At 42.1% G+C, this 15,884-nt stretch overlaps 1 pseudogene; it reads left to right on the forward strand.

Moving 5' to 3' along the window:
• The first annotated feature begins 15,489 nt into the window (after positions 1-15,489).
• On the forward strand, positions 15,490-15,606 carry LOC126482486 (5S ribosomal RNA; annotated as a pseudogene).
• The last annotated feature ends 278 nt before the right edge of the window (positions 15,607-15,884 follow it).

Consider the following 15,884-nt stretch of genomic DNA (forward strand, 5'->3'; position numbering starts at 1 on the left):
AATGGCCTCGTTTCTCTCCATCTGTCCCTCTGAAAGGTACGCACTAATGGATTTCTTTTCCAGGTGAACGTTGCGCAGATGGGCATCCACGGCGCATTACGTCAAGGTCACTTACCTTCCATACTGACATATTTACAACAGCAGTTTCCGCTACTGTGACAGTCTGATACAAATAAAATTTTACAGGTCGAGAAATTACAGTACAAATGTGTAGAAACGAAACCTCATGAATAGCAGTGTTGTGATACATTCACGCATGTACACACATTTCATAACTCTTAAAGAACGATTCTTGGTTTCCAGCATCCTTTTTCACAAATCAGAGTCTCTAACCACTACTCATTACTCATATATGTATAAACACATAATCACATTCCTCGTATAGCATCATCTTATTGATCATAAACATATCTCACTAGCATAAGTCACACCATTCTCATAATAACATCATCATAACAGATCAATCACATCTCAAAATCGTCGCAGCTTCTTTCAGTAATTTCAAAACCTGAAAAAACGCTCTCTGCTTTTTTCAATAGTGTTAACTACTTCAAACGTAATTTAAAAATCATGATCCCATACTAAATACATCATTCAAAGCTCTCATAGTATCACAATGGTTCCGAAAGATATGAAGAGTTCACGAAGTACAGACAGTATACAATTTCTTAAGTGTGAAGTTATCCAACTGTGTAATTGCGTAAACATGTGTCACTGACACAGGAAAAAAAAAATGTTTGTCTCTCTCAGTTAAATGATCAGATAGCTGTATAATTCTGTGTTAGAGAAATATGGTACCGATGTGTAAAGTTGTATAAGCAAATACCATATTAGCTAAGGCCCCTAGTGCTTGCCACACACTTAGTACACAAAATAGGCGTGTACCCCCTGAGGATTAATGTAATTATGCTATCAAGTGTTACAGATTACAGCAATGGAATGAAACGTATCACAGAAAACCTTCTTTGTATGTATGCAATTCAAAAATCTTTAAAGATGAATGTTTTAAGTACAAAATTATTCACTCAAATACATGTACTGTAGCGCTAAACTGTGTGTCTTGTTGTAAGACAATCTCTTCATTACTTAACGGTAAAAATGTGCCAAGTGTCGTAATTATCGTCGTCTGTAAGCAAAGCTCTGTAGAAGTCAATGTACTTACCTTGTAATAAGCAAAAGTGAAATGCTATGCGTATAGATATCGTAGTTATTATGTACATTACCGTGATCAAGAAAGTACTATGCTGTAACATATTGTTGTGCTACAGAAAAGGCTGTCTCATTGTAGCTATACCACAAAAGTTAGTATTAAAACATGTTTTACTTTCCAGAAGAATTCAGAAAAACTGTGCAGATATAAAACAGATACAGCCCAAAGGCAATAATATTAATTGTGTCACTCATTAGTAGCGTCCTGATATAATAGTGTAGCTGTCAAATAAACTAACCACTGTGTCATCTGGTATCTCTTAGAAAGTACTTTAAATCCAGAATGTATTTTCAAGTAAACCAAAATGTTGCATTAAAATCTCATTAGCAGCACTGGTATATGTTCTAAGTATGTAAGTCGTTACAAAATCGTTCAACTAACAAACAAGAATATACACACAATCACACTGTGTCGTCTGTTCACTATAAGAATGCATTTGCAATTACTGTCTAAATAAGTTCCCTACGTTCATGACTGGATAGTTAATTTTAAAACATTGTTGCATGTTAAGTGTTTGTAAGTGTGTCAAAGTGTTCTAGTAATGTGAAGTGAAAGATTTTATGGCAAAGACTAAGTTAAAAAGCAGATTACCTCTCAATAAACGGTTTTGCATGTGAAATGTGGTGCAATTCTTTACTCTTCCTAGTACACAGAGTTTCAACTTCAACGCATATGGTATACATCGGATTCAGTAAGGTCCATTGTAATTCAGAAAGAATTTGTGACTCAAGTGTTTCTTCTTATGTGACAATGAATGAGATTTAATGAGAAGTTTCTGACCAATATATAGTTTTTTTGCATTTGTTTTATCGTATAGTTTTCACCTTTTGTCTGGAGCTTCTGGAGCTGTTGGCGTGCGTCTACACTTTTTCCAAAGATTCGACCTTGTAATTTAATCTTATGTAACGGAAGTGTGGAGCAAGCGTTCGATTTGTTGCATTCGCTAAAGGCTGTTTCACTAATTACTGAAATGGGACTGCCAGAGTCAAGTACTGCCATAAATTTTACACTATTTTCTGTAATGTGAATTACGGTATATGCAATGTTGTTATGTTTTACATCGTGTTCGTGGAGTAAGATGTCCCTAATGTCTTCCATTTTTACGGAACTAATAGCCACGGCAGCTGCGTCGTCAGCTTCATAAGTACGTTTCTGGCTGCCAGCGGTGTGAATCATAGTCTACTGTCTATTTGTTGTCGCGCATTGTAATTGGGATTTGGAGATCTAACCTCCACAATTTCAGCTTGTCGAGGGGGGCCCTGCCCTGTTTGAATCCCGCCAATTCTGATTAAATTCTGGTCTGTTGTTAAGATTATATAGCCAGTCTTCATTTCAGTAGTTTCTGTAATTTCTTTCTTGTCGGTCACGTGGTGGACAACTTCTCCCTGAGTCGCAACTGCGCTCTGGGCTGTTGCGTATGAAATTGTTCTGTCTCCCTTGATAATAACAGTTCTGGTTCCTATATTGTCTGTTTCTATGATTGTCTTTAACATAGTTATTGCAGAGAGGTGATATTTCCCTGTAATTATTAGTACTCTGCCAACGGTTGTCATACGGGTGGCGTCTGTTTTCGTCACGATTTGCGTTGTAAGAATAACCTTGTCGTGTCCAGTTATTATTTCTGTCCTCGCGGAATTGTGACGGATGTGACCTGTAATGGTTGTGTTCCTGTTTTTGCGTCCCGCGATTGTCAGTGTCGATTTCCAATTCTTGTAACAGTCCCAGAAAAGCTTCGATGTCGTCTTTGCAACGTCCTGCCAAAATAATATGTCGTAAATGTTCAGGCAATTTGATTAAGCAAATACGAATAAGTTCTGAAGGGCTTTATGGGTTTGACAGATACTGATTCTTACGCAACATGTCTTCAGAATATTTGACAAGACTGGATAATTGAGATTGTTCGAAACGTTTCATCATTATGATGTTATGTTTTACGCGATCTTGAGTAGCTTGAAACCAATATGCTGAGAGGAAGGCATGATAAAATTCTCCTTCACTGTGACAGTCGTGAATGACCGATCGCGTTCTTACGGCTATTTCATTCTTTAAGCAGCCACACATAAATTCTGATCTGTGCTCCAATGACCAGTTAGGAGGAAAACAATGAGAGAATTGATGAAGTCATGCTTGTGGATGAATGTCGTTGCCGGAATTCTTAAATGTTTTGAATGTACGTGTAGTAATAAACAGCTCATAGTCAAAATCATCATGTCGGCGAGTCGCATATCGATCACTGTTACGTCGTTTCGGCGGTTCCATCACAAAATTCGGTGTACCTTGCCAATTTTTTTCATAATTTCCGAAATGTCCTGTGTTATTATTTTGTGGCTGTTTCGTATTTCTAAGTCCCTCTTCCCGTATTGGGGCGCAAGTGTCCTCTGAAATATTTGATTCTTGTATTTCTTGTATCAACTGATCTTGCACTTCCCGGATTTCTCTTTTGTACTGTGTATTGATTTGATTCTGATTTTGTTTGAATTTTCTAATTTGTTCATACTCTTCTCTGTCAGTGAAGGCTACCGGTCTTATGTCATTCAGATCATCATCTACCTTTGTAGATAAGTTAGTGAACTGATCCGAAAGTTCGGCTACCTTCTCCGATAATGAACTGATTTCCTCAGTGTGTTTTTCTGAACCAAGTTTCAGAGTGTCCACTTGTGTTGAATGCGTATCTACTACGTCCTTTAAGTTTCCCTGAGTTTTTGCAAGTTGCGTAACCGAATCCGTAGATGCAACTGAGTTAGTTTTAGCTTGCAAGATGTCGTGATTTTCATGAACAATAGTTTGCAGTTCTTTTATGGCTGCTTCGTGATTCTGTAATGCATTTTTATGATGCGAAAAAATAGGTTGGAAATGCTCACAAATTTGTGTTTTTACGTCATTACAGAGATGGGCAACGACACAAAGTAGGGGACTGCCTATAGGGGCGATGTACAGCGGGGACTTCGTGTGCCCCAGGACCGCTACGGTAGCTGGGAAGGCCCTATGGGAACCCTGAAACGTGACGGCTAACGGGGCTCTGGTGAAGCTGCGATAGGCCTAGCAAGCCAGTAGTGGATAAATCAACTGCTTTCAAAAAGGGAACATGCCTCGGATCACGGAACGGATTTAAAGGAAACCGACCAAGCAATGGAAAAGGATTACGAGATGGTTTACGACTGGGCACCTTAAACGTAAGGACTCTAACTGGGAAGTTAGAAGAAATTGTAGAAATGATGGAAAGGAGGAAATTGGACATCTTGGGACTTGCTGAGACTAGGTGGAGAGGAGTTGGTGAAAAATCACCAAGTAAAGGATGTAAACTGTACTGGATAGGGAATGAGAGGGGAAGAAATGGAGTGGCAATAGTGGTCAGAGAGGGTCTGCAGGAGGAGGTGGAAGGTATCAATGATCGACTGATAAAAGCCAGAGTACGAGTGAAAGGAAAAAGCATTGAAATCATCCAAGCATATGCCCCACAGGTGGGGTGTACAAAAAAGGAGAAGGAGGAATTTGAAGATGACATGCAAAAGGAGCTAAATGGAGGTAATCAGATTATAATAGGGGACCTCAATGCACATGTTGGCACAGACAGGAAAGGATTCGAGGAGATAATGGGACCAGAGGGCTGGGGGAACCGAAATAGAGAAGGAAAATTGTTGCTGGAATTCTGCAAGAGGAATGGGCTGGCGATCGCAAATTCCTGGTACAAGAAGAGAAGTAGCCACAAAATAACTTGGTACAGTGGAGACTGGTCCCAAACTTCAGTAGTAGACTATGTACTAGTGGATAGGCAGATGATGAGCAGCCTCACAGATGTTAAGGTCATTCCATCTGAGGCCTTAGACAGTGACCATCGGCTGTTGGTAGCCACCCTGAGAGAGAAAAAAGATAGGAGGGCAACAGACATACAGGAGAAAAGGTTGAAGACATGGATGCTGAAAGAGGATGAACGGAGGACCCAGTACCAGACACTGATCAGGAAGAAGCTGCCAAAGGAAGATCAGAGAACAGTGGATGAAGAATGGGGAGATTTTAAGAGGGCTCTAGTTGAGGCAGCTGAGACTGTGTGCGGAAGAACTAGCACAAAGAGGAGAAGTAAGGAAACCCCATGGTGGAACAACATATGTAAAGAGGCAGTACTTCAAAAGAACAAAGCCTTCAGAGAATGGTTCCAGACCCGAACAGAGGAAGCTAGGGTAAAATATAAGGAAAGCAAGAAAGCGGCACAGACCATAGTAAGGGCGGAGAAGAAGAAGTGGATGGAAAAATGGACAAGAATGTTAGAAGAGGACAGTGAAGGGAACAAAAATGTACTTTACACCATGCTAAGAAATAAGAGGAACGACAGAAGCGAGTGCCTGAGGATCATGGATAGTAATGGAAGAGTTGTGGAGGAAATGCATGAGCTCAAAAAGATTTGGAAGGAGTACTTTGAAGATCTGTTGAATGCCGTCAAGCGGGTAACTAACAGCGATGGAGAGCCTAAGGCAGCAGACGATTATAATAGTGGGGAAATTGATGATCTAACTGGGAATGAAGTGGAAGAAGCCATAAAGAGGATGAAAGGGGGCAAGGCACCAGGTTGGGACGAAGTAACAGTGGATATGATACGAGCAGCAGGAGAAGTAGGAACCCAGTGGCTATACAGAGTGCTGAGGGTGGTGTGGAAGGAGAACAGAATTCCTGAGGATTGGAAGAAAGGAATTATAGTCCCGATCTTCAAGAAAGGGGATAAAAGGAGATGTGAGAACTACAGAGGAATCACCCTGCTATGCCACTGTGGAAAAATCTATGTAAAGATCCTGGAGAAGAGAATAAGAAGCAGTATTGAAAGTAGACTGCAAGAGGAGCAGTATGGTTTCAGACCGGGAAGATCAACAACGGACCTCATATTTGCGGTAAGGCAACTGCAGGAATGGCACTATGAGTACGGGAAGGACTTAATCATGGCCTTTTTAGATATTGAGAAGGCGTATGACAGTATCTATAGGGACAAGCTCTGGGATGTGCTGAACGCAAAAGGGATAGATGAAGAGATAACACGAAAAGTCAGAAAAATGTATGAGGGAAGTGAGAGTTGTGTGAAAGTGGGGAGGGAACCTACTGCATGGTTCAAGCTGGAAAATGGGCTGCGACAGGGAAGTGCACTTTCGCCTTTATTGTTTATTATTGTTATGGATGAAATCCTACAGCAAGTATCAGATGCAATTGGAGATCATAAAATGAAAGCAGTGCTCTTTGCCGATGACCTGATGTTATGGGGAAATTGCGAGAAGGAGGTGCAAGAGCAGTTAGATGTATGGGAGGCAACGGCAGCACAATATGGAATGCATTTCTCTGCAAAGAAAAGTGAAATAATTGTCACAACAAGGAAGAAGAATAGGCCAAATGTGGATATAACTTGTGGTGGGGAAAAACTACAAGTGGCAGAGAACTTCAAGTACCTGGGAAGCATGATTGAAAGTAAGGGGGGAAACGCAATGGAAATAAATGAAAGGTGCAGAAAAGCAGGGCAGTTCTTCAAATGCATTAGGGGGCTTATTTGGAGCAAGGAGGTGCCACAGAAATCCAAGGGAATTATATACCGGACCTACTTTGTCCTCATATTGGCATATGGAAGTGAGACATGGGTAATGCACAAAAGCGACAAAAGTAGAATACAAGCTAGTGAAATGAAGTTCCAGAGGAGCAGGTTGAGTGTAACAAGACGAGACAGATTGCGAAATGTGTATGTGAGGGAAAGACTAAAGGAGGAACCAGTACAGGACAGGATAGAAAAATCAAGACTGCAGTGGTATGGACACATGAAGAGAATGGATGAGGGAAGAATTCCAAAGAGGATGTTTGATCTGCAACTGGAGGGGAAGAGGCCCAGGGGAAGACCAAGAGATAGATGGGTGAAGGGAGTGAAGGAACGTGTGACGAGAAGAGGAGAGAACTGGACGAAGGTGGAAGAGGGGGAATGGTGGAAAGACAGAACACGATGGAGAGGCTTGTGTTCCCGACAGACCCAGCCAGTGGCCGGAAACTGTCCAAGATGATGATGGTGACGTCATTACAGACTTTTTGACATTTCGATTCGAATTTAAATAACTCAGCAGTTAAATCTTCACGTGTTTGTTCAAGGGTTTGCTCAATTGTGTTTAACTTTTGAAGATTTTGTTCCATTGTGTCTAATTTTGTAGCTGTTGCTGTGTTCGTTCCTGATTTTGTTCCATTGTGTCTAACTTTTGAAGCTGTTGCTGTGTTTGTCTCTGATTTTGTCCCATTTGTTTTTGATTTTGTTTCATTTGTTGCATTAATTGGAATAATAATGTATTAGTGTCTGGAATCTGTTCCTCTGTGCTTTTCGGCAGTTCATTTGCACCGGCAACATTCACATTTTGAAAAGCAGAAAATATGTTTTGACTTAACTGAGAAAAATATGAGGACGTAAAACCTGAATCTACAGCATTTGCAAAATTGTGTCCTGTCATTTCGGGTTCCTGGGGCGAGCTGTTGTCGACCGATCGATCGACAATACTACCCTCTTCACTAGCTGTTTCACTGCCCACACGATTATTTATTGCCTCGTCCATTCTCCTATGTACAATTACCAAATTACTATGTTGAACATTAGTTAATTCATTACACGGTGGCGCTAACACACTACTCTCGTCTTCACTGTCCTTTCCCAGTTTACTTTGGAGCCTTAGTATTGCGTTTTTCACATGCCATAATTGTCACAATATTTCACACGGTAACACAGAAAAGCACAATTTGAAGAGCAAATTTGACAAACCATTAAAATAGCACTGAAAATAATATGTAATTAATTGGAAGCGCGGCTGCGAAATACTTGGTGCAAACCTACATGCATGCCTCAACTGCTTTACAGTACAACAATGAAAAACTACAACTACAAAGGAGATTTTCTCTACAATTACGCGCTAGCAATAAACAATAACTACACTAATTACAGAAACTACAAGAAAAAATCAGAAGATTCCAGTGTGGTATCGTCGGCTAAGGGTCGACATATGTATCGTTCCCTTAGAAAAATTATAAATGACTGTGCTGATAAACCTCTTACGTTATTTGATTTTCAAACCGCTGAGCAAAACTGCATGTACTCAGACATTTCTTTCTTTACTTATTCTGATCATCACTAACTGACACACAATTCTTTTTTTTTTTAGCGCAACACAGTCTGACTTTCAATAATCCCTACAAAAGAATGGCTCTGACTAACAATAACCTATACCTTTCATGAATCACTTACCTCACAAAAATCTTCGTTACTCGAACTACTGCAATACAGCGAGCGCCAATACTGCCAGCTAAATGAAAGATTCTAACTACTGAAGGCACTAACTACTGATAGGCATAGTTAGCAAATGAAAGATTATGATAGAGAACAAACAATGTATTTACCTTAATAGTGTTCAAAATTCATAATATATATATCAGTTCATGACATCCAGTCTAAAAAATTTCCTTTTTCTGACGGACACACCTCCAGATCGTCCGCTCTCAAAACTCTGCCATCTCTCTCCCCACACCCATCACTGCTGGCGGCTCACCTCCAACTGCGCAACGCTACGTACTGTTCACATCCAACTGCCCAATACTGCAGTAGTGAATATTCCAACAACGCCATCCAGCCACAGACTGCACACAGCACAGTCAGTGATTTTCTTACAGAGCGCTACGTTGCGTTACCAACATAAAAAATACTACGAACAAACGGAGGGAGTCGCCATGGGTAGCCCACTCTCACCAGTGGTAGCGAATTTGTACATGGAGAACTTCGAGGAGGAAGCCCTGTCGTCATCCGTACGGAAACCTACTTGCTTTTCCGTTACGTGGACGACACGTTCGTCATCTGGCCACATGGTATGGATAAACTCCTTGACTTCCTTACACATCTAAACTCCATACACCCCAACATCAAATTCACTATGGAGACTGAAACGGAGGGTAAATTACCTTTCCTTGACATCTTGGTCAAGAGAAGGGCTGACGGCACCCTAGGTCATGGGGTGTATCGGAAGACAACGCACACTGATCTGTACTTGCACGCAGACAGCTGCCACCACCCTTCACAGAGGAATGGGGTACTTAAAACTCTAGTACATAGGGCGCGCACTATCTCTGACGCAGGGAGTCTACCCCAGGAATTGGAACATCTGAGAACTGTATTTCGAAAAAATGGGTACTCAGAATGGCAGATTCAACGTGCTCTCCGCCCAACCACTGCAGCACAACCTGTTGAGATGGATGAAGTCACGAGGGAGGAGGTAGGCACTGCATTTATTCCATACACAGGCGCACTCTCGGGGAAAATCGCCCGCATTCTGAAGAAACACCGGGTCGGAACTGAATTTTGTCCTCCAAATAAAACTCGTGCACTGGTGGGGAGTGCCAAAGATGACCTCGGTTTGAGGAAGGCCGGCGTGTACCAGATTCCGTGTCAATGTGGCAAGTCGTATATTGGTCAGACGATGCGTACCGTCGAGGATCGATGCCGTGAACACCAGAGGCACACTCGACTGAGGTATCCGAGGAAGTCGGCGGTCCCTGAACATTGTTTGTCGGAAAATCACGCCATGGAGTATGACCGCACGAGGATTCTGGTACAGACGTCGAGATACTGGGACAGCGTTGTTAGAGAGGCCATCGAAATTCGCACCAATGACGACCTCATAAACCGTGACTGTGGCTATAATCTTAGCAAGGCTTGGGAACCAGCGATTGGGTTAATCAAGAGTAAATCGAGCAAACGTATAGTTGTGACGACCACGGCGGACAGAGCCATCACACCGACGTCATCTCAGACGCCGTCGCAATCTGTTCCACCGCGCGACCCTGGCGCGGGGCGCGGACGGCGGAGGGAGCGCGCCGCGGGCGGAGGGTATTTAAATCGGCCGCCGCCGCGACCGAACTCAGTTCCCTCTGAGCAGCCATAGTGTACGGATCTCCGTGCCGGCACGTTCACAGGAGCTCAGTCCGTCAGTTCACCTGATGATGGCGACATGTATGATCGCCGAAATATTGTGCCCGTTGGACACTATAGACCGGCAGCACACCCGTGGATATTTTGATTATCAAATACGCCGGGAGAAACTCAAGAATCACATAAAAACCTAACCAGCTTACTTACACTTTTTTCAAAGTTCAGTATATCTCCCTCCTGTTTTCACGCTTGGTCTATGTTCAGTTTTTGACGGACAGTCAACGGGGTCATCTTACCACTAAATCTGATGGGCTGCAATGAGTAGTTTCCCTTGTGCATACAAAAGACAGGTCCGCCGATACACTGCCCTTTTATCATGTGTACGCAATACGTCAGCCATCTACGTATGTGCGCATCGCTATCCCAGCACTTTTCTCACCTCAGCCGGCCACTGTGGCCGAGCGGTTCTAGGTGCTTCAGTCCTAAACTGCGCTGCTGCTACAGTCGCAGGTTCGAATCCTGCCTCAGGCATGGATGTGTATGATGTCCTTAGGTTAGTCAGGTTTAATTAGTTCTAAGTCTAGTGGGCGGATGACCTCAGATGTTAAGTTCCATAGTGCTTAGAGCCATTTGAATAATTTTTCTCACCTCAGTGTGTAGCACCTCCAACAGCGACAGTTCATCAACTGTGGAGTGATACCTCCAGAATCCACACTGAAATCGACGACGAAGCTGCCTGAATTCTAAGATCCAGTCAAGGCAGCGGTTGATTATCCGCTCCATGGTGTTTTCGATGCAACTGGTGAGAAAAACAGTAAGTAGCTATATGAGCATTCCAGTCGTTCGAAGGTTTAAGAAGGGGAAGTAAAATAGCTTCTTTCCGTGAGTTAGGACGTTATCCATTTTCATATATTGAGCCAAAAAGTGCAAGGAGGATTCCCTCAGAAGTTACAGTGAGATGCCGCAACATGCTGTAACGGATTTTGTCAAGAACTGGTGTCGTGTCGAATGCTGCATCCAATGCTGAACCCAGCTTCCACAAGGAGTTGGGGCAGTTATAGACTTTATCATTTGTGGGACTAAAGTCCCAACTGACCCTCTACACAAGCACTCGGAAGTGAGGGTAAGATGGATCTAGGATGACAGTGACCGTAATTTGAACGAAGAGCACCACCATGGTTTGTGCAATGTCTCTGTCGTTGGTCAGGAGACTCCCATTCTTCATTACAGCATTACAGAGCACTTCCCACGTCTCCCAGAAATACTCCTAGTTGGTTCCCATACATGGCTTGGTTTAGTGCTAGCGGTGTTCACGAACTGTTGTCACGATCTGTATATTTGCTCTCCCTAACTGTTCGACGGCATTCTACCATCGGCACCCGAAAGGCTGTGCAAACTTCTCATCAGGTGACCAGCACTTGAATCTCATTGAAATGAAATGACATGTCGCTAGGGCCTCCCGTCGGGTATACCACACGCTTCTGTAAGTCTCATTAGCTGACGCCACTTCGGCGACTTGCATGATGATGAGGATGATGTGATGATGAAGACAACACATACGCAGTCGCCGAACGGAAAAAATCTCCGACCCAGCCGGGAATCGAACCCAGGGCTCTTGCATCACAATCTGCCGTCCTGACCAGTCAGGGCACTTGAACTTCAATGAACTTCATTGTGTTTTTTAGATCTACGTTTTGGCCACTGTTTCAAGTGTACTTTATCAACCTACATCCAGGTGCACCTATAAGAGGGAAAGAGGGAGTATAAGGGACCTCGAGGTTGCCCCTTCCCTCCCAATCCCTTACAGCAAATGTCAGCATAGCCAAGTTTCTTAATACATTATAAGACTAAAATAAAGCTGATCCATATAGTAGTCGATGATTTTAAAAGACTTAGAAATTGATCCGTTTTGTAAAAACCAGTAATTCCTCAGTTTCGTTTCAAAGAGTACCAGATATATTGGAGTAATTATCATTTTTCCATCATCATGTGCTGTAAAACTGGATTAAAGCTTTAATCATGTAGTTCAGCTGTTTCCTTCAATTACCAAAGAACTTAACGACAAAATTTGAACTAATACAAAATGTATTATGTAGTGTCTAGCATTTAATAGTAGATTTCAGTTACAGTTTTTATCGTCAACGACAGTTTTTGTACTTTATACGAACTAAAGTGTCGAATACAACACTAACTGGAGTATTTTTATGTATTTTGCACATTGTAAAATAGGGAAACATTATTTATTTGCTTATCTAGAAGTATCGACTATTTTTTTAACAAATTTCAGCATTTTTTAAATTACATCCTTGAGTGAGTAAGACATTTTTTCCCCTCACTCTAAAAATAATTATATGTGTATCCCTGAGCACATCACATTATCGTCACTTGCAACAGTAGCCAAAACGTTGGTCCATAACACATCATAACGATACGATCACTTACCCAGAAGTGCTACTGATGCTGATGACCCAACGTTCCTTTCCCTTTGCTATGGAAAGTGATCCTCGAGGATGTGGATTAGCTCCAAAACTTCATTCGTTTTCGTTCACTAATTAATACAAAGCATATCACAGTCGTGTAAATCTATGCATACCACAGTGTTTAAGATAATCCACTGGCTATTATAGACAAGATTAGTAGGGAAAGGTGTCTAATTACAAAATGATGACAAAATATGAACGTATTACAAGATCAAGATCACAATTTGAAATCTTTCTGAGAATACTGCCTAGTGTTCCTTAAAGCCTTATTGAACTCCTTCTGATGGCATATATTATTAACACCTTACACTGAATGTTCCTTCTAGTGTTATCTTTCGTGGAAAAGTACATAGGACCACCTGTTGCAGAGCGGATAAGAGCTTTGCTTCCTTCTGTGTTTAACAGAATGTGCTTTAGAAACAAAAGCCAAGGAATTCAGAAGTACTTGGGTATTTGGATTTAGCAGGGTTGATTCTGTGTCCAAGTACTCTGAGATGCATCATCATTATGTATTATGATATAACTATGATGACGCTCGGTCCACACGTAGCCATTTGGAATTTTGGTGGTATAAGAAATACCTGTTACTGTCATTTGGTAAATAATAGAAGATAGTTGGTAGTGTGCAAAGTTCAACAGCACAGTGTACCCCCAAGCTAGTATAAAGCCCAAACCAAATCACTCCACGGTGTTACAGGAAGCAAGCGCATTTGTCATTGTTATAGATCCTTCAGTCGGGCGGGAGCGTTAATCCTGACGGCCCCGTCCGTGCTAATGAGTGACGTTGAGTATGTAACGACATCGGATTTCACTTTCTCCCACTCTTGGCAGTTGTAATCACCCGCGAGAAAAATTAAAAACACAACAGTACACTACACAAACTCCGATTACAACCACACTCACAATGCAATTTCGCATTTGTTGCGTCATCGAAAATCGAATGGAAACAGTGACAATCTACCTCTCTTAGTATTTTATAACACACCACTATGGGATTTCCCATACAGTGAACACATTTTATAACATACCAGTATGGGGTTTCCCATACAGTTAACACAGTACTGAGAACAAGGTCATTGAGTAATGGAATTTGTGGCAGATAGGTATCTCATTGGATGCTGTGAAGAGCAAACCAAATGAAGCCAGTAATTACTGATAGCTCCTTTACAGGATCGATTTTGGATGCCTTAGCATCTATGAACTGTAAGGCCACTACGCAGCAATATGAACTCTTTTTTAAAAGTGTTATTTTACTTCAGAATAATACGAAGAAGTAATTGCAAATAAAATTTATTTCCCTACTTTTAGCACTGACATAGTCTATGCTCATTGATTCTTGAGCCATTATCTGAGGAACATAACAAACGTTTTGTCAAGACACTGCAACTGCCACTTCCATTCGGCTCTTGGTAGCTTCAGTCACATAACGAAGAAAAACCACTGTTGGGATGAGTAAGTAGTTAAAAGCCACCCCTTGTTTTTCGATCCTTACAAGAAGGAAACTGTTAACCAGCTGAGGTGGTTATGAGGTAACCTGTCAGGAGTGTTAGATCATGGAGGAGGGTACAGTACCGATTTGTCCACAAGTCGTTCTGAGTCGGTTCTGTTGCTCTTCCTAGACGTAGTTTCATTCGTTTCCAGTTTTTCATCTTCAAGCTGGAGGGGTAGATAAGCGTGTCGACCTCAGTTACGCTTCATACATACAAGAGGAATAAACGTGTACATTAGAATACTAATAAGTAGACACAAACACTCATACTTTAGGCTGCCGATATAACTATTAATCAATATGTTCATACAAAATACGCGCAGAAAGACATACAGAGGATAGGCAAAATAATGTGAACACCTGTACTTACTTGGGAATGGTTTATTACTGAGGGGATGGACCCCCATTTGCCCATAATACAGCCGCGATTCTTCTTGGAATACTGGCATATAATGATTGTGTACTCTCAAGTGGAATGCTGTGCCACTCTTCGATCAGAACCTCTTCGAATTCCTGTAGTGATGAGGGTGGCCAAAATCTGCTCAGGAGTCTGCGCTCCAATACCGCTCAAAAGGGTTTGATAATTTTTAAGTCCAGGGACTGTGCTGGCCAGGGGAGACGTCGCAGTTTATCTGCATGCTCCTCATACCCCGATTGTACTGTCCTGGCTGTGTGAATCGGTGCATTATCGTCCTGAAATATGGCATCAATTTTGGCGAAAAACAATTCAACAATGGTGTGTACCGAATCATCTAAAATGTTCACATAATCGTCGGTTGTAATACGGCATTTGAGATTAATGATGGGACTAGCAGAATGCTATTAAATGGCTGCCCACACCATCACACTTCCATCTCCATGCCTATCTGTTGGAGTCAAGCAATCAGAATTGTAGGCTTCTTTGGTGTTCTCCAGATGTAAACCTGGCCCGATGTCGGAAATAACGAAAGCGTTGACTCGTCGGATTGTATGACGTGTTTCCACTGATAAGCTTCACAAGATTTGTGTTTCTGACACCATGTTTTACCCTTCTTCCCGTTGGTTGTCGCCAGTAGTGGTTTCGGTATAGTAGATCATCCGTGAATATTCGCTTTGTGGAGTACTCGGCAGACAGTGTCGATAGATACAGGGTCTGACCGATGGGCAAAGTGTGGTAAATTTATTTAACAAGTACTTTATATCCGTTACTGATAGAATGGGACTGTCAGGATCAGTAAATAATGCCCATGAGTATCTGAAACTAGCCTTTGCAAATAGCTTCAGGTACATGAATATGTCACTCACTTCACCAAAAGAAATAACTTCCATAATAAAATCTTTAAAAACAAAGTATTCTAATGGTTACAATGAAATATCAACAAAGTTAATTAAGCCATGTTCTTGTGAGTTTAGTGGCAACGGCCTTGCCGCAGTGGATACACTGGTTCCCGTGAGATCACCGAAGTTAAGCGCTGTCGGGCGTGGCCGGCACTTGGATGGGTGACCATCCAGCCGCCATGCGCTGTTGCCATTTTTCGGGGTGCACTCAGCCTCGTGATGCCAATTGAGGAGCTACTCGACGGAATAGTAGAGGCTCCGGTCAAAGAAAGCCATCATAACGGGAGAGCGGTGTGCTGACCACATGCCCCTCCTATCCGCGTCCTCCACTGAGGATGACACGGCGGTCGGATGGTCCCGATGGGCCACTTCTGGCCTGAAGACGGAGTGCTTGTGAGTTTAGTACAATTCTAAGTTACTTGTGTAACCAGCCAATTATAACTGGGACATTTCCTGACTCGCTAAAATATG

Source organism: Schistocerca serialis, chromosome 5, assembly GCF_023864345.2.
Source record: "Schistocerca serialis cubense isolate TAMUIC-IGC-003099 chromosome 5, iqSchSeri2.2, whole genome shotgun sequence".
NCBI classification, from domain to species: Eukaryota; Metazoa; Arthropoda; class Insecta; order Orthoptera; family Acrididae; genus Schistocerca; species Schistocerca serialis.